Here is a 25,770-nt window from a genome sequence, read left to right on the forward strand (position 1 = left end):
CTCCATGGAAACACCCAAAGGATTCCAAAATCTAATCAACACTAATGTCCGCCCACATGGACATTAGAGACATTAGAGAAGTTGTGGGTTTTTAGGAGAAACATGCATAAAATACAGGGTTCCCCTATACCACCCTATTATTTTCTCTGTTTTTTGAACAAAGGACCCCTTTTGATTGCATCAAAGATAATGGCGTTTTGGGGGACATAATACATCAAACTGGCATGGGCACCTTTACTGATGACGAGGCTGTCATCTTGCCTGGCAAGGCCCGTGGGTTTCCTCCCCCTAAGACTAGGGTCTCCTGAAGGACAGGGCCAGTGGATGGGCTTCAAAAACTGGCTGTTGTCAAGCCAGAGTCAGGCTTCTGCCTCCTCTATCCCAGTGCCCATCCCTGTCTGGGTAAGGGAGCAATGTGTTTTCTCCTTGTCTTGCTTTTGGGGGGCAGTGAAAGGAGAAATGGAACCCCTCGGTAGTGGTCAGCCAGCAACTAGGCTGCCTGCAGGAGACCCTCCAGCTCAAGGCAGAGGGAGTGGGAGTGGCAGGGCAGCCAGGGGGAGGACAGCACCTCCTCAGATTGGATCTCTGAGGGGGGATGGAGGGTGACAAGGGAAAAGCAGGCAGCAAGGGGGCTTAAGGCTAGCCCCCCTCACCCAATCCTGCCGTCAGACCTGGGGCTCTAGTCTCAGCCCCAAGCTCTCGGAGTCTTCCTTTCTTCCTTTATTCCATAGGATGACTGTACCTGCCCCAAGGACTGTAGTGAGCATTCACTGAGTTAATCCACAAAATGCATTTAGTGCAGACCTGGGGACCTGGAGGCCTGCCATGCAAGAAGCGCATCCCGTGTGAAAGAAGAGGTCGGTGGCCTGATGGGGCATTCCTCCTCTGTCACCAGGAATGCCTTCCATCCCCCCTCCCTCTTAGGTCCTCCTTCCTCCTTTCCTTTCTGTGGGGCTTCCCCCTTCCTTTCTCTGTTTTTCTTCCAGCCTACCAGGCCCATCCCCCCTCAGGGCCTTTGCACTTGTTTTCCATCTGCAACTCTGGCCTTCCAGATGCTTGGTGACTCTCATTCCTTGCATTTCGACGTAAATGTCACCTCCTCCGGGATGGTGTCCTTGACTGCTCCAGCTGACATCCCCCCTTGTTCAGCCACTCTCATATTTCACTCTTCTAGTTTTCTGCACAGCACAAAACAGGTTTCTTGTTTACGTGTTTGTTCAGTGTCTTTCTCCCCCTTCCCCCCAGGCCGTGAGCCCCAGGTGGGTGGCCCCTTGTCTGTGCGCCCTGTGTCCTCAGCGACTGGCAGCACATAGCGGATGCACAGGGCAGACATGACCCCAGCGGACACAGTTTAGTGAGTGATGCAGGGCTGAACGATCAAACAAATGTTTTTATTTGAATTTCGAGACAATGAAGGGTGGGGGGAGCCTCTTAGCTCTGGTGGTTTGGGAAGGTCTCTCTGAGGAAGTGGCATTTAAGCTGAGGCAGCCAGTGGGAGATCGGAAGGAAGGATGTTGCACGTTGTTTTGAGAAGTGGCAAATAACGGGCAAGGCGATGGTGATGGGAGAGGTGGTCTGAGAGGTGGTCAGAGCTGGGTGATGCAGGGCTTTAGGCCACGGAAGGTATTTGCATTTGAATTTTATGGTAAGCACTGGTTTCCTGGTCAGTGATGGGGAGGAGGGAGATGCAGGGGACAGAAGGATGGATTGACAGACAGGGATTGACTGGGTGGTGATGTGGCTGTGTGTGTGCGTGTGTGCATGGGGGAGTGTGTGCACGGCATGTGGTGCTGGTGGGTGTGGGCCCATGTGTGCCTGGGAGCGTGGTGGTGCATGTGGGTGCACACGTGTGTGTTGTGGACACTCCTGACAGCCACAGCTCCATGCGTGATCTCCCCTCTCAAGCACGTGGAGTGCCCACCTCCCTGCTGTCCACGCTGGCTTCCCCCTCTGCCCCAGCCAGGAGGGTGCAGTCTTGTTTCCCTTTCTCCTTACCGCTGCCCTGGGACCAGCAAGAAGGATCCCAGCCCATACCTAGGGGTCGAGCCTAGACCCCTGCAAGGACGACCAGACTTTGAAGTTTGGAGACATGGGCTTGCCCGCCTGAGCCCAGAAAATGACTCCACGCCTCCAGTTTGCAAGGCAGCGGGGGACGCGGGGGCCACTGGCTGTGTGAGCTGAGGCGGCTGCAGCAATACCGAGAAGGGCCGCACGGGGGCAGCCGGGGACTCCGAGCCGCGGAGAGAAGGAGGGAGGGAGGAGTGGGAAGGCGAGGGCGGGGCGGTCAGAGGGGCGAGGCGGTCTGGGGGCGCGTATCTGCGGGGCTCTGAGGTCTGGCTGGGTTTCTGCCTCCAAGGGGTTGTATGTGTAAGAGTAAAAGGAGGTCATGAGCTCATGCCCATCCCGGTGACATCTCATTTCATCCCCATGCGACATCCTCACAGGCCCAGAGAGGTGAAGCCACTTGCCTAAGGTCACTCAGCTGGGAGATTTAGACTAGGCCTGCCTGACCTCACACTGACTACTGCCCCACCCTGAATGAGTCCATCTCCAGGGGAATGCCACTTTGTCCATCTGTCTTCTGGCCTCATCTCACTCCCACCACTCCACACTCCACTTCCTACCCCCCCATCAGAAGCTGGGCTAGAGCCCCCTCCCCTTCCTTGGGCAGGACTAGGATATCTGGGCAGGAAAGCTGGGACTTGAGACCCCTCCCTGAGACCCCTGGAGAGGAGGGGTTCAGGGGCCCTGGGATTAGCTTCCATATATGCCTCCATTACTATGGTAACAGCACCCCACAGAAATGCCTTTGGGGATGTCTGGCTCCTGCTTCCTTTTTGACCTCCCCCAAAGCCCCTGTGGACAGCTAAGAGCTGGGGAGGGGGATCTCTGGAGCTGATGAATACACGCTGAGTTTCAGGCCTGTAAGCTGGTATACAACCAGGACACCACCTCCCTCAGACCCCTGCAAACAAACACAAAAAAACAAACACACACACACAAAACACACAACAAAACCCCAAAGCCAACTCCCTCTTGGGCAGACTTGGAGGCAAAAGTAAGGATGATTTCAGCTGAGACCATTGAACAGAGGGGTAGACTGAGTCCCAGAGAAGAACATGGAGTCATCCAGGGTTAGGCAGATAGTAGGGGCTGATGCCCTGTTTGTTTTACTCCAGAAACGGCTGGAGGACACCAGACAAGGGAGTCAGTAAGATCTGTACTCACCAGTTAAGTATTGGGGGTGGGGTGGGGTGGGGTGGGGATGAAGGACAGTCATCTGGTCTCCAGAGAGTCCACTCTGACCATCTCCTCCCCTACCAATGTCAGAAATGGTTCTTGCCTTAGAACTCCCTTGACACTTTCTCTCTGGTCAAGGAACCAAAAAAATCACTCTGAGTTGCTTTAAGAGGCCTCAGAACCTCCAGTCTACCCTTCTGGTCAGCCCAGAAATCCTTTCTCTACCTCTCTTAACAGTGAAGTGTCCCTCTTGCTTGCACACCTCCTGTGACGGGGAGCTCACTGTCCTATAAGACAGCCTGTTCCATTGTAGGGCAGATCTGTCTGTTAGAAAGAACTTCCTTCTAGTGAGACCAAACTGGCCTTCTTGTGATGCCCAATTGTTGGAACTACTTCCCCCAGTGAAGCACAGAACAAGTGGCTCTGTCATTTCCTCCCCTGCCTCGCCCCCAAAGCCAGCCTTTTCTCCAGCTTAAATGGTCCCAGTTAACCATAAACAACCTCTCCAGCCCTTCATCTCCTGGGCAGCTCTCCACTGAGTGCCCTTGGGGTGGGAATAGCTCCTTCTCTGGTGACTATTATTTTTCCTCAATACACAAGCAAATGTGTTCACTATCGGGAAATTAGAAAATAAACACAAGAGAAAAATATCCACAATCCCACCACCTAAAGACAAACTCTTTTATCCCCTCAGGGCCTTTCCTCCCAGTCTGTTGCCAATGTGTTAATAAAGTGGATGGCAAAAGCAAAGTTATTTCAAAGCTGGCAGTAGGAGGCCTCTTACCAGAGAAAGGCAATTTTTGTTTAACTTAACATCTTGAAGGGTCATTTGGTTGTGACAAGACAGGCCTGCTCTGGAAGACCGAGGAATGGGACAAAAAGAACTAAAGGACTTTGATAAGAAAGGAGGAAGAATTTGAGTTTCTGCAGGCGCTGCGCTAGAGATGTAGGAGAAATTTTTCCAGAGCACTGCCTTCTCCATTGGCTCTCCACAAACTGTAGCTGTCACCCACCACTACGTTCCTCCTTCTAGAGCCCGGGGCAGGTGGTGTGGGAGCAAGGTGAGTCCGGGTTCCATGTGGCAGGGGCCTCCTTCGGAACTGGGGGAGAGAAGGCTGCACTCCTGAGTCCCCTGGGAAAGCTCAGGCCACATCCCATTATGTTGTGAATGCCCGCCTCAGCCCTGCCTTGCCCCATCAGTCAAGTCATGTGCACAGGCAGAGCTCCAACTGGTGGCACTTGGGGTGTGAAGGAATAAGTATGGCCCCCAGGGGATAATGCAGGGGAAATGGGACAGTGCATACAGGAGGCGAGAGGCCAAGGGGAAATGGAGAATTTCATGGAAATAGGAAAAAGAGTCATCATGATAAGGAGAAATTCAGGCCTCCAAGAACCCCAGGGATTGGGGTGAGGGTGGGGGTGCGTTGTGTATTCTACGTAGTGAGATTGGGGTCTCTAGTCAAGGGAAGGGGGACCCCAGAGACCTGCAATTTACTCCCGTGTATATTTACTTTCCATGTAAGTAAATATTTGTATTGCACCGTTTTCACAGCTACATAATACTCCAGTGCATAGAGACCACAATTTCTTTAACCAGTATCCTATTTAGGACATTTAGGTTGTTTACAACTTTTGCCATTACAATCAGTGTGACAATGGGCAGCCTTGTAGCTGTATCTTTGCACTCATCCATCTTTATTTCTTTAGGATAAATCCCTAGCAATGGGACTGCTGGGTTGAGGGGCAGGCACATTTCTAAGGCTTTTGAAACATGGTGACAAATTGCTTCCCAAGAAGTAGCACGTCTTTTTGCTGCCACCAGTCATGTGAACATGCCATTTCATTACACCTTAACCATCAGTCGTCTTCTTTTCCCAACACTTTATTATTAAAGGTTCAAACATACAAAAAGGTTGAATAAATTTTACAACGAGCGCCCATACAGTCACCACCTGGATATCTACAATTTACATTATACTACATTTGCTTTAATACTATCTATGCATCCCTCCACCCATCAATTCATCTTTTTTTGAAGTATTTCAAAGTAAATTGTAAACCTCAGACATCAGTACACTTTTCCTCCCTCCCCTAAACACTTCAGCCTGCAGATCATTGTCAATAACTGGCATTCAATATTTTTTTATGGTTCATTGTATTTGAAGCACATTTTATATAAAATGAAATGCACAAATCTCAAGTATACTATTTGTTGAATTTTGAAAAATGCATATTCTTGTATAACCCAAACCCTTGTCAAGATATAGAATATTTCCATCACTCCAGAAAGTTTCCTAGTTACTCCTCTCAACCATTGTTCTGACTTCTTTCCACCATCGCTTAGTTTTGCCTGTTCCAGAACTTGATAAAAAATGGAAGCATGCCATATGTACTCCTTTGTAGCTGTTTTCTGTCCTTCAGCTTAATGTTTTGGAGATTCATCCATTGTCACTGGGTGGATCAGTAGTTTGTTCCTTTTTATTGCTGAATAGAATTCCATTGTCTGGATGGACCACAGTTTGTTAATCCATTCACCTCTTGATGGACACCTGGACAGTTTCCAATTTGGCGCCATTATAAATAAAGCTGTTACGAACATTCTTGTACAAGTCTTTGTGTGAGCATGTTTTCATTTCCGTTGGGTAAAATCTAGGTGTGGAATTGCCGTCACAGGGTAGGTGTATGTTTAATTTTATGGGAAATTGCTTGACCTTTTTACAAACTGGTTGTACAGTTTTACACCCCACCCACAAGGTATGATCCCTGCCCCTGAATCTGGAAACACCATGGGGTTTTCTCTCCTTGGTTTCAGATGCTGCACCCTGGTGAATACCACTGAATGTCCTACTAACAGCCTTCGCTGCACTTGTCCGGGAAGTCAACTGGATGCCTCAGGCTGTTTCTCATGGACAGGTGGCTGGCTGGATGTCCGGCCAGATCTCCCTCACCCTGAGCTTGTATAGTTGCTTTGTTGGAACCTGAATGGTGGCCTTTCCATTTGCCTTCATTGAATTTCATCTTGTTAGTTTGAGTTTTGACTTAACCCTGCAGCAGGCTCTGATGATGATGACAGTAGCAAACTCACATTCATGTGCCATGCACCAGGCTCTGAGCTAACTCATTCAGACTTCAGGACAGCCCTGTGAGGAAGCTGCTGCTATCGCCATGGTAGAGATGAATTTGAAGCACAGAGAGATGATGTAATTTGTCCAAGCTGACTCAGTTATCAATGGCAGAGCTTGGATTTGAACCCAGGTAGTTTGAATTTGGACAGCATGGTCTTAATCACCTATCCTGTTGCCTCTTTCTGGCTTTTGATGTTCTCTCCCTCTATTTTCCAGCCATCTACAAATACAAAGAGCATGCCTCTAGGTCTTCATCCAAATTAATGGTTACAAAAATAAAAATAAAAACAAAACCCATGAACCAGACAAGTCCAGGGCCAAGCAAAGAGCCCAGTGGCATGTGTCTAAAGATCTCCTTTTAGATGAGCCTTATTCTATCTGTTGATGATCTTTGATGTGATTACTTGATCAGCTACAAAGCCATGGAACTGGGATCCAGCAATGGCTCTCCACTGTGTTCTCAGGATATTTATCAAATATCTCCCTGAAATCTCCACCCTACCAGCATTTCATGTCCATCCTCAGCTCTACCAGCCCAGAAGCCTGAGAAACAAAGGGAACAGAAGAGGGGGCTAGGAGAGCATGTAGTCTAGTATGTGGTAGGTGTTCAAGAAATGCTTGTTGATTATTATTTCGTAATCTGTCTCCAATTGTGTTCTACCCCCTTTCCACAAAAATGACTCTCTTGTCAAAGTCTGTGGTGATCTCCATGTTTCCAGATCCAATGGCCAGTTCTTGGCCCTCATCTTACTTGATCCATCAGCAGCATTTCATGGTCAATCTCCCCCCTCCTTGCTATGGTTTCTTTATTTGGCATCTTGGGACCCCACATTCTCCTGCCTTTCCTCCACCTCTCTGGATGCTCCTTCTCAGTCCCTCTTCCTGTGGCTCCCCACCCCCCTTCCCCACCTCTTGAGGCGGGGGGGTGGGGGTGGCCCTCGGGGCCCTGTCCTTGGCTCTCCCCACTCCTGTGACCACCCCACCCACTCGTGCTGATGACTCCTGAATGTATATGCCCACCCCAGACTTTCCCCACCTGCTGCCTGTCTGACATCTCCACTTGGCGGCCAATTGACATCTCAAACTTGACCTGTCTAAAACTGGGCACGGATCTTCCTCCTCAAACCCCACCCCACTGCCCACCTCAGTTCTTGGCTACTCTATCCTTTCTGTTGTTCAGGCCCCAAACTTTACCTTTATCCTTGACTCCTCTCTCTCTCACAGCCCACTCCCAATCCCTCAAAGTATCCTATTGGCCTTACATTTAAAGTACATCCCTGGATAACTGCAGTAGCCTCCTAACTGCTCTCCCGGCTTCAGCTCTGCCTCCTCCAATTTATTCCTTTAAAAATATGTCAGATCAGGTCAGTTTTCAGTCCCAAACCCTTTGCTGGCTCTTCATGTCACTCAGAGTCAAAACTAAACTCTTTATAACAGCCGCTGAGGCCCCACATGATCTGGCCCTGCTGCCTCTCTGCCCTTGTCTCCTATGCTCTGCCTTGGTCCCTTGGCTCCAGCCACACGGGCCTTCTTGCTGTTTCCCCAATATACCAGCAGGTGTGCGTCCACCTTAGGGTCTCTGCCCCGGCTGGGCTTCCTCCCTGCAACGCTCTTCCCACAGATATCTACATGACAAATTCCCTCACCTCTTTCTTGTCTTCATCCAAATTTGCCTTTTCCAAATGTCTGCTAGTAACCCTCTACTTAAAGTTGCAATGCTCCTTACCCTCCCTGTCTGCCCCGCTGATCCCCTTAAGCTGCCCTATTTCTTTCCCTGCAGTCCTATAATATTATAAGCTTTACTTATTTATTATGCATATTGTTTCTTCTCTCCTCCCACCCCCACTGGAAGGCATGATTCAAGGAGTTTTGTTTCTTATTCACTGATATGGGTCACCTAGAATAGATGGTACGTGTAGGGTCTCAATAAATATTTGTGGAAGGAGGGAGAGAGGGAGGGAGGGAGGAAAGAAGGAAGCAAAAATAATAATTTGAGAAGGGGCCTCCAATTTAAAATGGGTTGGAGCCAAGCAAAGGTGGGTTGTGGCATGGCCAGGTGTGTGGGCATTAGTGCTGTTTGCTGTGCACCAGCCACCCTCCTCTTGGTAATTCTCCTCCATTTTCCTTTGGGATGCAAACCCTCCTACCGTTAGTCAATGTGGCTCGCCTGGGACTGACTCCACTCCCCACTCCAGGAGGGCAGTGACTGTGGTTTGGCCAAGTGGTGGACTGCATTCTTCAGGCCACTGCAATTGGGTCAGGGCTGGGCACATCTTACTGGCACATCTCACCAGGAGACTGAATCCTGAGACTTAGGCTTGTGCTGCTGGGATGGGGCAGGCTGGAAGTAACCTCAGAGCTGCCTTGGCCATCTTGCCACTTTGTTGAAAGAACCTGCCTGGGAATGAAGCCAAAACTGAGGACTACTGGGCTACAGATATGGAGGAGGACCCCACCAGAGAGCCTAGATCCAGCCTGGCCTGCAGCTGGACTTCTGGACCTGGCATTCACATGAGCCCCTTTTCACTGAAGCCAGTATGAGTCAGATTTCTGTCACTTGCAGCAATTTCCACTGTATCTCCTTGAGCTCCTGCATTGGAGAGTGAGGAGGGGATGGAGAGGGCCCACGGAGGTGTATGGGGTGGGCAGCCCCAGGGACAGTCCCATGTGAGAGGAGCTGAGCACTCAGTTATCAGTGCCGAATGGAGGGGCATGGAAACAGATTTGCCTTGGCCCTGTCCTAGAGGAGCTCTCGAGTTGTCAGGGGAGAAGGACATGGGCGCTAACAGGGTCAAGACAGACTGAAGGGTCTGCTACACCACAGCTGCAAGCTAAGCTGAGATGGATTCCACTCAGACGTCAGGAGGGAACTCACGTTTGCAGACAGGAGGGCCCAGCAGTTAACACACCAGGAGGTGGAGTGTGGGCTCCCCACTTACCAGAACCAGAGGTGTGTTCTGGGGTAAGTCACTTAACCATCTAAGCCTCAGTGTTTTCATAGGTAAAATGCGGTGAATAATGTCCACCTTGTAGGACTGATGTGAGGATGAAATGGGATACTGTGTGCCAAACTTAGTGTGAGCCTAGCCCCCAGAAAGTTCTTACTAAAAGTCAGCGGCACGGATTGTATGGTGTGTGAATATATCTCAATAAAATTACATTTAAAAAAAAGCGGCTACTGTTACAGTTACTGCCTTCTGTGGCAGCCAGGAGTTCTACATAGTGGTCCAGGTGCAGTTCCTATTGAAGCCAGCAGATGGAGCCCTGACTCCAAAAGAGCCCTAGTCCTGGAATTCTTTCGGAAGGGCGCCGGGAGCGGTTGGGAGGGGCTGCCTTTCCGACCTCGGCCAGTTACACCCCTACCTTCCCCTCTGTGGTGGGAGAGGGACCCGCACTCCCCTCAATTCTGTGGTCAGTCTCTGGCTCAGGGAAGAGGAGGCTTGGGTCAATAGAGTTTCAGTGGAGGCTCACTTTTCCATCCGTTTTGCAGACGAGTGTGGGCTTCGGAGACAGTGTGGGCAAAAGTTGAGGAAATACTCAGGTTGGACCACACAAAAGACTTCCAGGACGAGCAAGCGTCCCGATATGGAGGTTGGTTACAGAGGGCATGCCGCTGGACCTCGGGGCGCAGCTGGGCCCGGTGCTGAGGCAGGGGAATAACCCGTATGATCTCGATTTGCTTCCTCCTGGATGTGAGCCGGCGGGAGTGCCCATCGCGGAGAACCCAGGTCGCTCTGGTAATTCTGAGTCTGACCAGCAGAGGGAGGCAGAGAGCCTCCCGGCCTGACACCCGCGCACCTTCCAGCCTCAAACTGGCGCTGGCAAGAACCTTCACGGCTTGGCCACGCCTCTTTAGGCAGGACCTGTCCCGTGTCCCTTCGCTTTTGAAAAAGTCTTGCTCCCCTTTCCCCCACTGGGCTTCTCGGGGAGGCTCCATCTCAACCCTTTCTCTGGATTTCAATTTCCTGGTCTTAAATGAGAGGGGACCTGCTGACTAAGCCAATCCTAGCAGCTCACCCCAGACTTCTGGGGTGGGGAGGCTTTATCTCCCCAGGAGTGAGGAACTGGGGAATAGAAGGGGATACTTCCCCCCACCCCATCAACCCAGACCTGTATGTCTGGCTGGACCTTCTGGAGCAAGGGAATGCCCTCCCCATTCCACCCTGGCCAGTTCCCGTCATTCTCCTGGACAGGCTCCCAGAGGTCCACAAAGGCCTGCAGACAAACTTCTGAGCCAGGCTTTGCCTGTGCTTTGGGCCTGTGGCCACCTGGCTCTGGGCACTGAGAGTCCCTGGCACTTCCTATGGGACTTTGGTCACTAGCCCTGAACCAGTGTTGGCAGGGGCTATCTTTGCTGGGGGAGGGGAGGCAGAGGCAGCTCTCAGTGCTGGAGTAGTCTCCCTCCCTCCTGTCTGTGGCCTTGCTCTTCTCTGGGTGACCCCTCCACTCCATGCTCAGGCCGTGCCCGCTCCCCTCTTGCCCTTCCCCTCTTGTCTGCATGTCCAAATCCTCACCATCTTCAGGGTCCTGCTCATTTATTCATTCATGCGTTCAACAAAGGTTTATTGAGCCCTACTATGTACTAGGCCCTGTGCTAGATGCTTGGCATCTACAGCAATAACAAGATACACAGTTTTTCTGCTCTTTTTGGAGTTCACAGTCCAGGGAGGTAGTAGGCAGAAGAACAGTAAAAATCCATGCATAAAATTTCATTTCATCTTGTGATAAATGGGGTGGAGCTGATAAGATGCTTGGTCCAGGAAGCTTTACCCACAGGGATATTTCCCCTGGGAAATCATCACCCACTTTGTTCAGGCCCTGTCACCCCCCAGCCCCCACACAGGGGCTGGGACTTAGTAGGTGCTTGGTAAATGTTTGTTGAATGAATGAATGAATCACCCTACTCATGGCCAGGGACCATCCAATAATAATCTGTTTTCCTCCTCCCACTCCCCTCCCATTTAACACAGGATAGTTGGTAACATCCCCATTGTCCAGACAAGATCTGGAGGCTCCAAGGATTCCACCTCAGGCCCGCCTGGCTCCCTGCCTGGGCTCCTGACTGCACAGCTTCATACACCAGGCCCCTTCAGAGCTGCATGACCTGTGCACAGATCTATCCAAGGTCTCTCCATCTGTCATTTGGCTCATCACCTCTTGGTGCCTACTGCGTGCTGGCCCTGGGAACAGGAGGAGCTGGGGACCCAGAGAAGAGTGAGAAAGGTCCTTGTTCTTATGGCACACCCTGTCCAGACAGTCACGACACAGTGGGATATGTGCTGTGATGGGGGAAGTCCCTGGCACTGTGTGAGCCAAAAGGGTGTGTGCCCAGCCCGGGGGGCACCTCCTTGGGAGGCCTTCCCTTCCTACCTTGCTTGAGTTGCCCCCACCCCTGCAGCCAGGTGCCATCATACCTCATTTTATTTGTTTCAAAGCACTTTTTTAGCATTTGCAGTTATTCTTTTTTTTTAATCTGTTGATATGTTCATAATCTGAGTGTCTTGCTGAGAGCTCACTGTGTGCCAGGCACTGTCCTAGGCCCTGGATATACAGAAGTGAAAGTTCAAAATTCTCTGCCCTCATGGAGCTCATGGTCCAGTGATGGTAATGGTGGTGAAGAGATCGACAATAAACAGAATAAGCAAGTAAACATATAGTATAGAAATAAGTGCTATGGAGGAAAAGTAGAGGAAAAGGGAAGATGTGGGGGAGGGAGGGGTAAGATTCTGGATAGGGTGGTCAGGGAGGGTGATGCTTGAGCAGAGAGCTGAAGGAGGGGAGGGGTGAGCCATGCAGACACCTGGGGGAGGAGCAGTTCAGGCAGAGGAAACTGCAAGTGCAAAGGCCCTGAGGTGGGAGCGTGTCCCGCGTGTTTGACGAACAGCGAGGAGGTCAGTGCAGTTGGAGGGAAGTGAGGTCAGAGAGGTGGTGGGGGCCAGATCACATGGGACTTTGTAGCCATTGTAAAGACTTGGTTTGACTCTGAGTGACAAGGGAGCCATTAGGGGGTTTTGAGCAGAGGAGTGACATGATCTGATTTACATTTAACAGGATTGGTGGTAGTGGGTGGGGGTGGAAGCTGGAAGGCCCCTTAGGGAGGCTTTGGTGGTGGTGCCAGTGGAGCCGATGATGAGTGGTCAATTTTGGAGACAATTTGAAAGTAAATCCAACCAGATTTGTTCAGGGGTTGGATGTGGAGTGTAAGAAAAAGAGGGGAGTCAAAGATGACTTCCAGGTTTTCGGCCTGAGCTGCTAGAAGGATGGTGGTGACATTTACTGCCACAAGGCAGATCAGGAGGTCCATGTTGGTCGGGTCAAGTTTGAGCGGCCTTTGATGTCCCGGTGGAGACTTTGAGGCCAGGAGCTGGATATCTGGGTCTGACCTCAGGGAACAGACAAGTCTGGGCTGGAGAACTGAGAGTCATCAGTGTTTCGATGGGTTCTGAAGCCCAGGTGGGGTCACGGTGGGAGCGAGTGAGATGGAGAAGAGGGCCAAGGACTGAGCCCCGGGCACTTCAGCATTGAGAGGTCAGGGAGAGGAAGAAGCAGCAAAGGAGGATGAAAAGGCACAGCCAGGGAGGGAGGGGGAGACCAGGTCAGTGAGGAGTCCTGGAAGAAGAGAGTGTTTCCAGAAGGAGGGAGTGATCAACTGTGTCAAATGCTGCCAGAGAGTTAAGATGAGGCCTGCGAATTGACTTTGAGATTCGACATCATGGCAGTCACTGGGGACCAGTCCACAGTCATTCTACTAGCACCTTGCTACAGATATTAGAAAGAGGCTGCCCTCCCAGGTCAACCGGGCTGTGTAGGCATAAAGGTGAGCAGCAGGCGGGCACCTCTGTGTAAAGGAAAAGGTATCTTTCCCTCTGGCAGATGCAGCCCTGCTCCAGGGCATACAGCACAGCAGGAGTGCAGGCTGGATTTCAGTTCCCTCTCCACCCCTTGTGCACCCCAGGCACCCTTGTGCAGTGCACAACCTGCACATCTGTGCTCAGCAGCTGTGTTGGTGACCTTGATGAGTGGTGTGAGTAGAGTGTATATGGGTTGGGGGAGGGGATGCATGACAGGTAGAGTGGGCTCCAGAGAGAATGGGAGAGGAATTGGAGACAGTGAGCACACTTGAAAAAGACACCACTTTTTCAAGGAGCTTTGCTGTAATGGAAAAAGAGAAGTGGAACAGTAGCTGGAGAGGGCTTTAGAGTGGAGAGGAATTAGCCAAGTGAGGGTGGGTCAAGGGGAAGGCATCCTAGGCAGGGAACCAGCATAAGCAAAGGTGACGCAATGAGAAATGGCTGAGGATGTTTAAGAGTGGGAGGGGTCCTAGAACACTGAATTTGAGGTGGGACATACACTGGACAGGTAGGCTGGGGGACTTTATCCTGCGGGTGCTGGGGGTAAGGGCTGTGTTGGAGCAAGGCTGGGCACACAGCAGGTCCTACTCGAATTTTTTGGGATTGGCCTAGGAAATCCCTTCCTAGCCTCCCCACCCCGGGCCTCTGTCTTCCAGCCAAGATATGGGAGAATTGAGTGTTTTAGGTGCTCTGAATCAAACCTCCCCTGGGCCAAGGGTTGGACCCAAATGACTTGCTCCAGTTGGTGGGTTCAGGTTCCGGCCTCTTCTCTTCCCTGGGATACCCCTGCCCTGCTCAGGCTGAGGAAGAGCAGGAGGGCCTTCCCAGGCTTGGGGAGGTAGGAGATCAGGTGGAGGCCTCACTGTGGCAGAGTGGACCAAGAGCTGCATCCCCTGCCTGAGGGTGTGAGCCTCCCCAATGCTGCTGGGCCCTCTCCTACCTGGTCTTGGGTGGCAAATCTTGGGGATTTGTAGGTGGGGCCGTTGATCCAGTCTCCAGCACCTGTCTTCCTGAGACCCACCCTCAGATGAGGAGGCAGGGCTGAGGGGAAAGGAAAAGGAAGGGAGAAGCACATCCCTCTCTGCCAGGATGCTGGGGGAACAAAGAAATTTTGGCTGCTGGGTGGGAGATGTTGACCCATTCTCTTTCAAGAGGCAAAAGTAGCGATGAGGAAGTAATAGCTACTCTCCCTCCCATCTCTGTAGCCCCCAAAGTACTTTCACACAAAGAACCCACCTGGGGCCTTGCAACAGCCCTTGGAGTCAGTTCCACTTGACAAATGGGAAAAGTTGAGGTTCAGGGAGGGGCTACAGCTGCCCCGGGCCACACAGCCAGGTGGCTGCAGAGGTGACCCAGGTGTCGGGCTCCTGCCAGCTCAGGCCCCCTGCACCAGGCTCCCACAGCTACCAAGGATGGGGAGAGACCCACGGCAGAGACCAGATCCTGTCCATCAGCCCAGCCTAGAATTAGCAGAGAGAGGATTCTACCTTTCTCCCTCCCTCGCCCCCTTCTTTCCTTCCACATACTGGTTAAGCTATTGATTAAGCCATATCGCCTGTCAGGTGCCAAGGAAACAGCGGGAACAGGGCAGACGGGCCTTGCCTTCAGGGGGCTCACAGTCCATCGGGGTGGACAGAGATGAAATAATCCACTCCAGAAGTCAGAACAATTGGAATAGTGCTCCTACCACGCAGGAGCGCCCACTGTCGAGTGGTCTGGGAGCCGCGAGGGGAGGGGCGACCTACGAACAGACCGCGGGCGGAGGGCAAGGACCCGGCGCCCCTGTTCTTTCCCTCATCTAGAGGAGGGCCGAGGGGGACGTGAGGGCGCAGGGGCTGAGGCCGGAGGGACCTGCCCAGGGGCCGGTGGTTGGGTCAGGCCCCGGGTTCGAGGACGGCGGGACCCGGCCGGGCTCACAGGGGGGCGGAACCTCCCGGCGCTCCCCTCCCCCTCTTTCTTAAAGGGCCCGACGCGGGGCAGGAGGCGCGGGGGTTGGCCGCACCTTCGCGGGCGGGGTCAGGGCGCACCGTCCCGCGCTGGGTGCGGAGCTCAGCGGGCCGGCCCCGCGGTGTGGCCGCTGTCGCCTCCCGGCTCTGCTCCCGCCTCCCGCCCGCCCGCAGTCCCCCCGCCCTTCCCCGCCCTTCCCGCTCCTCCCTCCCTCCTTCTCTCCTCCTTTCCCTCCCTCCTGCCGTTCGTCCCCCCATCCCTGCTCAGCTTCTCTCCAGCCGCGGCTCCGACACCTGAAGGCACCGGAGCCGGCGCAGGGAGCCCCGACAGGCGGCGGCGGAGCGGGACGGGCAGTCCGGCGGCGGCCCCCGCATGGCCCCGCCGTGAGAGGCTGGACCCAGCAACTGGGACCAGGAGAGGTGAGTGGGGCCGCGGGGCCACATTGTCCCGAGGGCCGGCGTGCTCCGGGACCCCGCCCCTCCCGGAACCGGGCTCGGGGCGAGGGCAGAGGGTGTGCTGGGTGGGGTGGGGGGCTCATGCCGGGTGGCGGGCGCCGCCCTCCGCCATCCGCGCCCGCCCCGGGTCTGCTAACAAAGCTACATTTCGAGATCAATTCCGCGGCGGCTGGAGCATCCTAAGGATACGGTTGTCATGGAGATGTGGCCGAGTGAGGAAGCCCGGGGATGGCCCGGTCTGGGCTGCGGAGTGGGGGCGCCGCTAGAGCCCCAGCCCGGCCTGCAGGGAGGGTCAGGGCCGGTGGGTTCAGCATTCCCCTGGGCTCTGCCTCCCGATCCCCCCTTTTGTATAATCTGAGTGTACATGTGTGCATTGATGGGGAGCCAGCGTTGTATATGCGTGCATGTGTGCATTGGCCGGGGACCCCGGGTGTCGGGTGCCAGGGCCTGCCGGCAGCCACCTTCTCGATGGAGCAGCTTTGAGGATTTATTTCTGTTTCCAGTTTCCCAACTTTGACAGCCTGGCTTGGCGGCCAGGCCTCCCCGGCTCTGCCAGCAGAGCAGGGTCTTGCATGGGGGCGTGGCAGGCAGCAGGCAAGGCTGAGCAGGCACATAATGGCCGTGGCAGCAGGAGGTGGGGTAGAAGGGGTCCTTGGAGCTGACTGCTGGGGCTGGGGCTGGGGTGGGGTAGGGAGTCCAGATGTGGGGACCACCCCACCCAGCTAGAAGGTCTTCCAACTCCTGCTGTCCTCAGAGCGTCTGGAGGCTTCCCAAATCAGAGCTGGGGGCATTGTCTCTGTACAGGCCCAGGGGGCCCCTGTCCCATGCCCACCCCTTTGTCTTGGGGCCACCTTCGTGGAGGGGGGTGGGGCTTTGGTAGGGAACTTGGGGCAGAAGCACTGGCCACAATGGAATGGGGTCTGAGATCCCTGATGGGCTCAGGATAAGCTAAGCTGAGCTTGATGGGTGGGTAGCTAGGAGGCAGGGAGAGGCTCAGGGTTTGACCAGCTTGGACAGGTTATCTGGGTCTGAGGGGAGCATTTGGACTTTTCTGGGTTCTCCAGCCCCTTCTTCCAGATCCTGGGAACAGGATATGCTTGATGGGAATACCCAGGCAGTCTGAGGGATCATAGGTGAGGAACACTGGGCCAGCTCCAAGCCCTACCTCTGGCCCTGGGCAGCTGTGGTCACTCTTCCCTCGCCTTCCCTGGGAAATGAGGCACCTGGCCTCCCAGGGAAGCTCCAAGTTCTGTGACTTGGGATTCCTGAATCAATAAAATGGGTCAGCTGCTCTCCCCTGCCCACCTCACATCTCTGGACAAGGGACTTACTTACCCTCCCAGGACAGGGTGAGAGGGAGTGGCTTTGGAGTGAGGCTATTGCAAAGTTTGGTCCTGGTGGAAACACAGCAAGCCACCAGGGTGTGACCTGGACCCTGAGAGGGTTCTCACATATTGGGGTGAGTAGGTGGGTGGTGGCCCAACTAAAGGTAGAGGCATAGCTGGGATGTCCTTGGAAGGCCTTTCCCTTCTTGAGGAGGCTGAAGTCTCAATGCGTGAGTGATTTGCACCCCGCCACCCCAAAGGCCTTGTGCCAGACTAGAGGTCTCTCTTTCTCCTGCCACTTGCTCTGGTCTGACAGCTGTGGGTTATGCACTTCCCAAGCAGACCAGACCTGCAGTGCTCCCTGGAGCCTTTCCTGAAGGCAGGGAGCAAAGCTAGCTGGAAAGTATGTCCTGCTCTTGACAGAACTGAGAGAGCTGCTAGGGGATGTTCCTTGGCCCAGCTCCAGCACCACTGTGCTAAACACTCTCATATGCACAACAGCCTTAAGAGGGAGGCACTGCCATATTCCTATTTTGTAGAGGAGGATACTGAGGCTCAGGGAGGAGAAGGTGATGGTTCAAAATCACCTGGTCAGTAAGTGGCAAAATCAGGATGTGCACTGGGGCAGAACTGTCTGATGCCTGGACTATGTGTCCAACCTCCTCCACTCCTTCCCTGGAGATGCAAGTTAGCAAGGAGGTGGGATTGACTGCTTCTCCATCTGGGACGACGGGGTATCTTAGGGGAAACTGAGGCACTAAATTGAGGTCTCCTAGAAGGGTGATATTTGAGGCATTCCCATTCCAGACTTGGGCTTGCAGGAGAGCCACACTGCCTCTTGTGGCAGACAATGCTGTAGACCTCCTTTGCCAGATGGTCTTTTCCAGGAAAATCTGTTTTGAGCGGCATCTTATGTCTGGGGCTCATATTTAGCCTGGCTCCTCACATAGAAGGATTACACTCAGGCTGTCACCCCTTGAGAGTGTTTGGGGGAATGGGCCTGGGGCCAGACACTGGCTCCTTGCCACAGCCCAGGCAGAGGTGGGGCATGACTCACCTTCCTGCCAGCTTGGCCCGGGCTGAGGGCTACCTGTGGTCTCCCGTGGTCTGGACATTGCCTTCCAAGCCCTTATCCCCCTGAGCAGCTCTGCTCATGGGTAAGTCTGCTTTGGAGTTCTGGCCCTCTTTAGGTGGTGAGCTGCTCCAGGGCCTGGCCCTTGGGGTGACTCCAGCATCCAGCCCAGGGCAGGCCCCCAGTCCAGCCTGCTGCGTGTTTGTGGACTGCACTAGTGGGAGTATCCTGTCCCCTGACTCCTGCCTGGCAAGCCCACCCTAGGCCTTTTTTGCAGAGTCTTGCTCCTCTTCAGTCCTCCCCCCATAATTAACTTTTTATCTTCTCAAATCTAATAGTACAACAAACACCCACCTATATACCCTCACCTCAGATGCCTAGATTTGCCAATTATGAAATTTTGCCACATTTGTTTCTCTCTCTCTCTCTCTGAATCTTTTGAAACTAAGTTGAAGACATTGCAACACTTCATCCCCCAAATACTTCAGCATGAATTTTCTGAGACAAGGACATTTTTCTACATAATGCCAATACCATTATCATACCCCAGAGATTTAACATAGATGCAATTTAACTTAATATGTAGTCCATATTCAAATTTCTCTGGTTGTAACCAGTAATGTCCTTTATAGAATTAAAAAAATTTGTTTAAAGTTTACATGTTGCATTTAGTTATTATGTTTATTTAGTCTCCTTTAGTCTGGAACAATCCCTTGCCTTTTTTTTTTTTAAACATATTTTATGGGATTGTTGATTTTGAAGAGCCCAGGTCATTCCTCTTGCAGAATGTCTCACATCTGGAATTTGTCTCTTTGCTTCCTCACATTAGATTCAGGTTGAACTTTTGTTTTGCAAGAATATCACATAGGTGACATATTAGATCACTTGGCCAAGGAGTCCCCTTGTTTCCATCCCATTTCTTCCCCTTCCCTACCTCCAGAAGCTCCATCTATCTGGTTGTCCACACATTGGGTCAGCAAGTCTGACTGAACCCTGACTTCAGATCAAATGTGGAGAATGGAGATCGAGGGGACACGGGTGGGCCTGCAAAGAGCTCAGGACCTCAGGGATGGGGTGGGGGTGAGCCCCAACTCAGGGCAGGTGCTGTCAGAGGGGTGTGAGAGGCCAGAGAGAGGGGCACAGCAAGGGGTGGAGGGGATGTGCAGGTGGGCGGTGAGACTGAAAGGTGGGCCCAGGCCACAGCCGGCCTGGGAGGTGGGCTGAGGAGTTGGCCTTTTCCCCAGGGGTGCTGGGAGCCACTGAAGGTTTTTAAAGAGAGGAGTGAAGGGCAGGTTTGAGTGCTGGAAAAGGTGCTTTGAGGAGGGTGGAGTGAGATTGGCAGGGCCAGCATGGCTGAAAAGAAACCAGTCAGGAGGCCGTGACATCGTCCAGGCCCGAGGTGCAGGGCAACTGGACTCAGGGCTGCTGTGTATGGCTTCTGGGGCGGCAGTGGGAATGGAGGCCCTGGGAGTTGGGCACTTTGGTGGCCCTGCTAGGACTGGGTGTGGCCACTGGGGAGAGGAGAGGAAGAAATGGAGTAAAGAGAGATTTAGGAGGCAGAATGGGAGGCGCCCCAGTGTCCGACCAGGGTGGGGAGCTGCAATGAAATGGTTTGGAAGGATGACGGAGGATGCAGTTTTGGATGTGTGAGGTCTGAGCTACTTTCCAGGTGAGAGGAATGGGTGTATGGGAAGCTCATTTCCCCAGAGGTTGGTGGCCACAGGTGGCCATCCTCTCAGAAGCTCATTTTGAGATGATGACCCAGGCCAGGAGTGGATGGTGGGCTTTCAGGTACCACCAGGGGAGGGGATTTTGAGCAGAGGCTGGGGCCAGCTTGGAGTCAGCTGCCCCCATTCAAGTCAGGCTAATCCCTTCCTTGCAGACCCCAAACTCTCTTACCTTATTTTGCTTCTTCTACTTGCTTGGCAAGACCTCAACTCTGATGAAATCTAACTGCCAGGCTACTCCATACCTGCACAGCTGAATGGAATTGGGAAAAATCACCACCCAACTGGTTTCACTTTAAGCTCCCCAGTATTGCCCAGCAGTGACACCACACGTCCTGAGTCCATTCCCTGTCCCCCATACTAGATGAGTATTTCACACGTTCTCTTCTAACCTCAACCCCTGATCCCTTCTCCCCCATCTCGCCTGTCAGCTGATGACCTTGCTGCATACTTTGAGAAAATAGAAGCAACCTGAAAAGAACTTCCTTCGGGTCCCAGCACTACATGCACCCACCTACCAGATCTGCACCCGCTGCCCTGCCTTCCCCCTGTCCCTGTGGGCAGTGCCCCTGCTCCTGGGAGGAACACCCCTCTGCTTGTGCATGAATCCCATCCCCTCTTGCCGGCTCGAGGACCTTGCTCCAGCAAGTGCCCCCTCTTGCACGATCAGTTCTTGCCTCTACTGGATCATCCCGTCAGTGGATATCTTGCTGCTATTTCTCCTATCTTAAAAGATCCTTCCCTCCCTTGACCCCACTTCTCCCACCAGCTCCTAGTGCATTTTCCTCCTCCCCTTTACAGGGAAACTCCCCAGAAGGCTGGTCTACAGTCCTTGTCTTCACCTCATATCCTCTCACTCTTTCTTAATCCACTCTGGGCTTCCACCCTCTCGACTCCACTGAAACCTCTCAAGGCCACCAATGACTTCCATGTGGCTACTCCCAATGACCAGTTCTCAGTCCTCATCAGTGGCAACCTAGACATTCAGGTTCAAAGTCTTCCTCGAAGTACTTTCTCTTCTTGGCTTTCAGGACACCCTCTCTCCATAAAGAGCTTGGAAAGAAGGATGAGGAGGAAAGACAGGGGAGGAGGCAGAGGGAAGGGATTTTCTGGGGGGCTGGATAAAGAATTTGAGTCTCTGGAGAGTATGGGGTATGTGAAAATTGGGGCAGGGAGAAGGTTCATCTCTCTTGGCTGTTGACTATTGGGGGAGACTGCTCCTCATTTGAACCCCTCACACTGCCTCCCTCGGGTCCATCCCCATCCAGATGTTCTAGCCGAGGCAGGGCTGGTTGGGAGGACTTCAGCTTAGTCAGTTCATTGTTGTTCTCTGGATTCCACTTGCAACCTACCAGGTCAAATGAGGGTTCGAATGTGGGCTCAAAAAAGAGGGTGAACTCCAGATGTGATCCCAAGCCACTGGAGGGTAGAGCTGTGGTCAGTCCTTAACCAGAACAGCCTTGACCTTAGTGTGGTTCCAGACAACTGAGGGGTGGCCCTGTAGGGAAGTCAGTTGGGCGTACTCACCAGCTGCAAAAATGATTTGGGGTTTGATAGCAGACCTGGTGGATTTCATTAGTGTTAAGGGCTCTCCAAACCAGTATGTAGATATATGCAAATGTTAAGCAAATAAGGGTGCTGTGAATTGACTAGGGGATGCAGAGAGAAGTAAGCTGTGAGATGTCAAAGAATGACCTTTGCAGAGCTGGGCCCAGGGGGCCCTGAGAGTCCCAGCAGGCTGCAGGGCATATGCAGATTTCATGCAAATGTGCGTTCTGCCCTGGGGACCTCTGGCTGCCTGACCGGGAGGAGCAGGAGGCCTTCCAGAACCCCACAATCCAAAGCAAAGGCTGATTTCCCATGGGCCTAAATGAGAGGAGGAAAGCAGGTAGGCACTGGGCTCATTAATACCCCTAAACTGGCCCCACCTGATGGGGATGGAAGCCTTTTAGGAGCGTCCCAGGCCCCCGCCCCTTGCCCCATACCTGGCCTGGGCTGGGAGTGTAGGATTTTCACCTGCCCCAGGAAAGGGTGGGGCACCCTCTCTCCTGGCTACACGGTTTTCCTCCCGCCACCACCCTCAGCTGGCCCCCTGAAGTCCCGGCCTCACAACCCACACCCGCAGGCTGCCAAGGACCTCTCCTGAAGGCCCTGTGCTGCTCTCCCGTGCACTGTACCCCTGCGTGGGCAGCCAGCAGGCTCCCCTGTGGACCGAGGGAAGGGTTCTGGGAAGCAGGAGCAGCTGCTCTTCCCCGAGCAGGTACTGTGTGCCCAGCCCCGGGGGAGCGAGGCACACACACCATCCCCTCTGTCCTCACAGCAGCCCTGTGGGGCAGGCGATGTTAGCAGCCCCATTTCACGGAGGAGGACACCGAAGCTCAGCGAGGTGGGACAGTTTTCCCGAGGTCACACAGGTTGTGGGTAGCAGAGCTGGGATTTGAAGCCAGGTCCTTCTGACTGTGCAGTTAGGGCACTGACCCTCTGTCGTGAACTGCCCCCGTCTGAGGCACTTGTTGCTGTACCAGGTGGTCCAAGCCAGGAAGACCAAGCAGATTAGGAGAGTTTAGGGTCACTTTGGGGGAGTGGCAGGGAATTTCCTGAGGCAGTCTGGGTGGACTTCCCTCATGTTATCCTGGGCACTCCCTTGCCCTGGGCACTGGGACACGGAGGAGGTGCATGGCCAGGCTGACCTGGGCCCAGGGAGGGTGTCTGGAGCTCCGGGGCGATAGGCTTGTCCTGACCTCCAGGCCCCTTGGCTGGCAGAGGCGGGGGTGGAGGGCGGTGAGTGTGACGAGCTGTGTGCTCTGAGAACCCAACGAAGGGTCTTCCCATCCACTCCCTGCTGCCCAGCAGTTTCCTGTGGAGCCCTGGGCACCGTGAGTGGAGTGGGGGGTTCAGGGTCTGGTCTGGGCGCTTACAACACACTGGGCCATTTTCACTGATACCTTTTTCACCTGTCCATGGGTGTGTACTTGTGTGGGTGTGATGATCCCAGGCCTATGTGCTAAAATCTGGGTGAGCTGGGCAGCTAGTTAGTGCAGGAGAAATTTTGGGGAAGGGCAGTAGGGCCAATGGGGGTGTTCAGGGTGGGTCCCCAAAGGGTAGAGAATAGGCCTGAGAGCGAAAGGTTTCCGGCTTTCTTTTCCAAGTAGTCCCTTGATCATCACTCTAAAGGGCACGGACACAGACAGGTGGAGGGAGGGAGGCGCTGGGGCTGTGGGGTCAGCATCTTGGGGAGCTGTGGTTTGAACAGAAGTCAAGTGTGTTTCCTTCTAGGGTCCCTTTTGGGTCAGATTCTGAATTCCTTCCTGGGAGGGGTTTGGTGAGTGCTGTGGGTGGGTGGGGGCAGGCTCTTCGGTGTCTGGGTTCCAGGCAGCCCTGACCAGGGGCCTGTGGCTGGGTGTGTCCCATGTCCCCCAAACACACAGATTATGGGGAGACATGTGCCCCCCTTGGACTTCGTAGCCTTCCTTTTGGTGTCTCATTCAGACGATGTTGATATACATCTACTAAGCACCTACTGGGTGCAGGCCCTGTGGGGTCTGGTCCCTCACAGCGCTCTCTCTGTGTCTGCTGTCAGAGGTGGAAGGTCCTTGAGGATTGTCCAACTTGGGGCTCATGCCCAGGGCCTAAGGATGAGCTTTAGGGGTCCATGAACCTCTGAAATTATACTCAAAATGTTGTGAGCATCTGTGAGTGGTGGGGTCCCCAGCTCCATGACATTCTCAAAGAGGTTGAAGGCCTGGCAATGGTTAGAAACCTCTGAAGCACCTGGAGAAAATGAGGACAAAGGGGCTTCATTTCCCCAAGGCCCCCTAGCACACTGCAGGAAAACCGAGTGTTCTGATTCTCAGCCATGGCCTCAACCTTGTTCCTCGCTGACATTCCAGAACAGTTTCCTCTGATCCCAGCCCCCTCCATATACCCTGCCTGGGCTCCAAACACCCTGAAACCTCACAGTTCCCTAGTGTCTGCCTGCCCTGGAGAGTGCTCGGCACCTTGGACCCCCACCCCAGCCCTGCCTTTTGTGCTCCTGTTTCGACCAGGTGGGCCTGTGCTCCCCCGTCTCTACCCACACCCACCCAGCCCCCTGAGGTTACTGTGTATGTGGCTGTGGTCAGTGTGGGTGCCTGTCTTCCTCACTGCCCCCCCAGCCTGAAGCACTGGGTTGTTTTTTTCTCTGCCCCCAGCTTCTCCAAAGCAGGATGGTTTTGAGCCCCGCTGCCCTGTGATGGAGTTCTGGCTGCCCTGAACCTTTCCCTCACAGCCTGCATGCTCCTTTCCCCCACCTCGCCACTCAGGTGTGGCTGCCCAGCTTGCTCGATGTGTGTTTGTGTCTGAGTGTGTGAATATGTGTGTGAGTCCACAAATGCCCGCCTCGCATGCTTGCTCCCAGATGTGCACTCTGGTGCCTGCACCCATGCACCTTGCCCTCTGTCTTACAGAGCGTGCTGAGCCCTGAAGCCCTCCCTGCTGGCCCCCCAGGCCCAGCCCTTTCCTTAGGCTTCCCACAGTCCCTAGCTTGGATCCCAGCATGGAAGGGACCCTAAGACAGTCTAGCATCGCTCCAAGCATAATCCCAGCCTTGCCATTTACCAGCTGTGTGACACTGAGCATATTCAACTCCTCCAAGCTTCTGCTCCTAATTGGTAAAATGGGGATGATTAAAGAACCTACTCTGTGCCAGGCACTGCACTAGGTGCTGGGAAGGCAGCAGTGAACACGGCGGACATGGTCCCAACCTCACTGAACTTATGTCCTAGTGGTGAAGGGGGCAGTAAGTAAGTAAACAAATAGAAAAGGGAGTTTTGGTCCATGTGGGGAATGTGATGGAGAGAGTGCCTCTCTGAGGAGGCAGCATGGGAGCTGAGCCCTGAGTGACAGAGGAGGCAGTCATTTAAAGAGAAGAGTGTTCTAGGCCAAGGGTACAGCTGGTGCAAAGGCCCTGAGGTGGGAATGAGCTCAGGGAGCAGAAAGAAGGCCAGTGTGGCTGCTGGGGGTGGGGATGGGAGAGGTCAGCAGAACCAGCTCAGGCAAGGCGTTTTGAGGACACACTGGGGAGATGGGATTCTATTCTAAGGGCAATGGGAGAGATGTGATGTAATTTGTGTATTCACAGCTCGCTCCAGCTGCCGTGGGGATGTGGGGAGAGTGGGGAGGGGGACAGGGGCTGTCTCAGGAGCAGCTGAGACCAGAAAGGGCCTGACTCGGGGCTTAGCCCTGACTGAATCAGGGTTCTGCTATCACTATGATCCCCATCTTGGCTGGGGCTGACAAAGAGGCTGCTGAGCCCAAGGTCATGCCAAGGGCAATGGGTAGTGGGAGCCCTTGTCTGGAGAGGAGAGTGGCTCAGGCCACGAGCGGCCATGGGGCATCTTGGCCACCATGAGCCTGTCATTTGCTGGTGTTTCCTTGGGGTGGGTGCTCCTGCTCTTGCCTCCTGGGCTGGAGGTGGGCAGGCCACTGCTTTGGGCAGACTCTCCTGGTTGAGGACTTGAGGCATCAACCTCATGAGAGGGTGTGGCATGGGGCCTGGGAGTCTGGGGCTTGTCCTGTATCTCCAGCCTATCCAGCTGCAGAGGGAGGCCACTCCTGGGTTCCAGAGGCAGTTACTCACTAGGTGACCTCGGGCAAAGCCTTTCCTGCTTCTGAGCCTCAGTCTTCCCATTTGTGAAATGTGAGGTAGAAAGAGTGGACCATAGCTGCCCTTCATCCTTGACATCTGTGCTGAATTTGTTCTTTGGATCTGAGGTCTCCAAGCATCCACAGCTTTCAGTTCTCCAACAGCCTGGGGGTGGACAGCAGAGGTGACGACCTCATTCTGCAGATGGGTTCACAAAGGCCAGAGGGTAGTGATGAGTCTCAGGGCACATAGTGATTCAGAGGGAGCACTTGGGGTGTGTATTACCCCAAGGCAGAGGCTCTCCCTGCTGGGCTCAGAAAGAGGGGGGTGGTTCCTGGCTTGGCTCTTTCTGGGCTCAGTTGGCCCTCAGCCGGGGCAGGGACTCTGGGCCCCCTGCCCAGAGCA

At 53.8% G+C, this 25,770-nt stretch overlaps 1 protein-coding gene across 4 annotated transcripts in view; it reads left to right on the forward strand.

The window, feature by feature from the left end:
* The first annotated feature begins 15,436 nt into the window (after positions 1–15,436).
* PSD2 (pleckstrin and Sec7 domain containing 2) overlaps positions 15,437–25,770 on the forward strand; it is a 45,993-nt gene continuing 35,659 nt past the window's right edge. For all 4 annotated transcript variants that reach the window (XM_037801933.1, XM_037801935.1, XM_037801936.1 and 1 more), the window contains exon 1: positions 15,437–15,582. The gene's annotated coding sequence lies outside the window, so the exon portion shown is untranslated. The remainder of the gene's footprint in view (positions 15,583–25,770) is intronic.

Source organism: Choloepus didactylus, chromosome 13, assembly GCF_015220235.1.
Source record: "Choloepus didactylus isolate mChoDid1 chromosome 13, mChoDid1.pri, whole genome shotgun sequence".
NCBI lineage: Eukaryota > Metazoa > Chordata > Mammalia > Pilosa > Megalonychidae > Choloepus > Choloepus didactylus.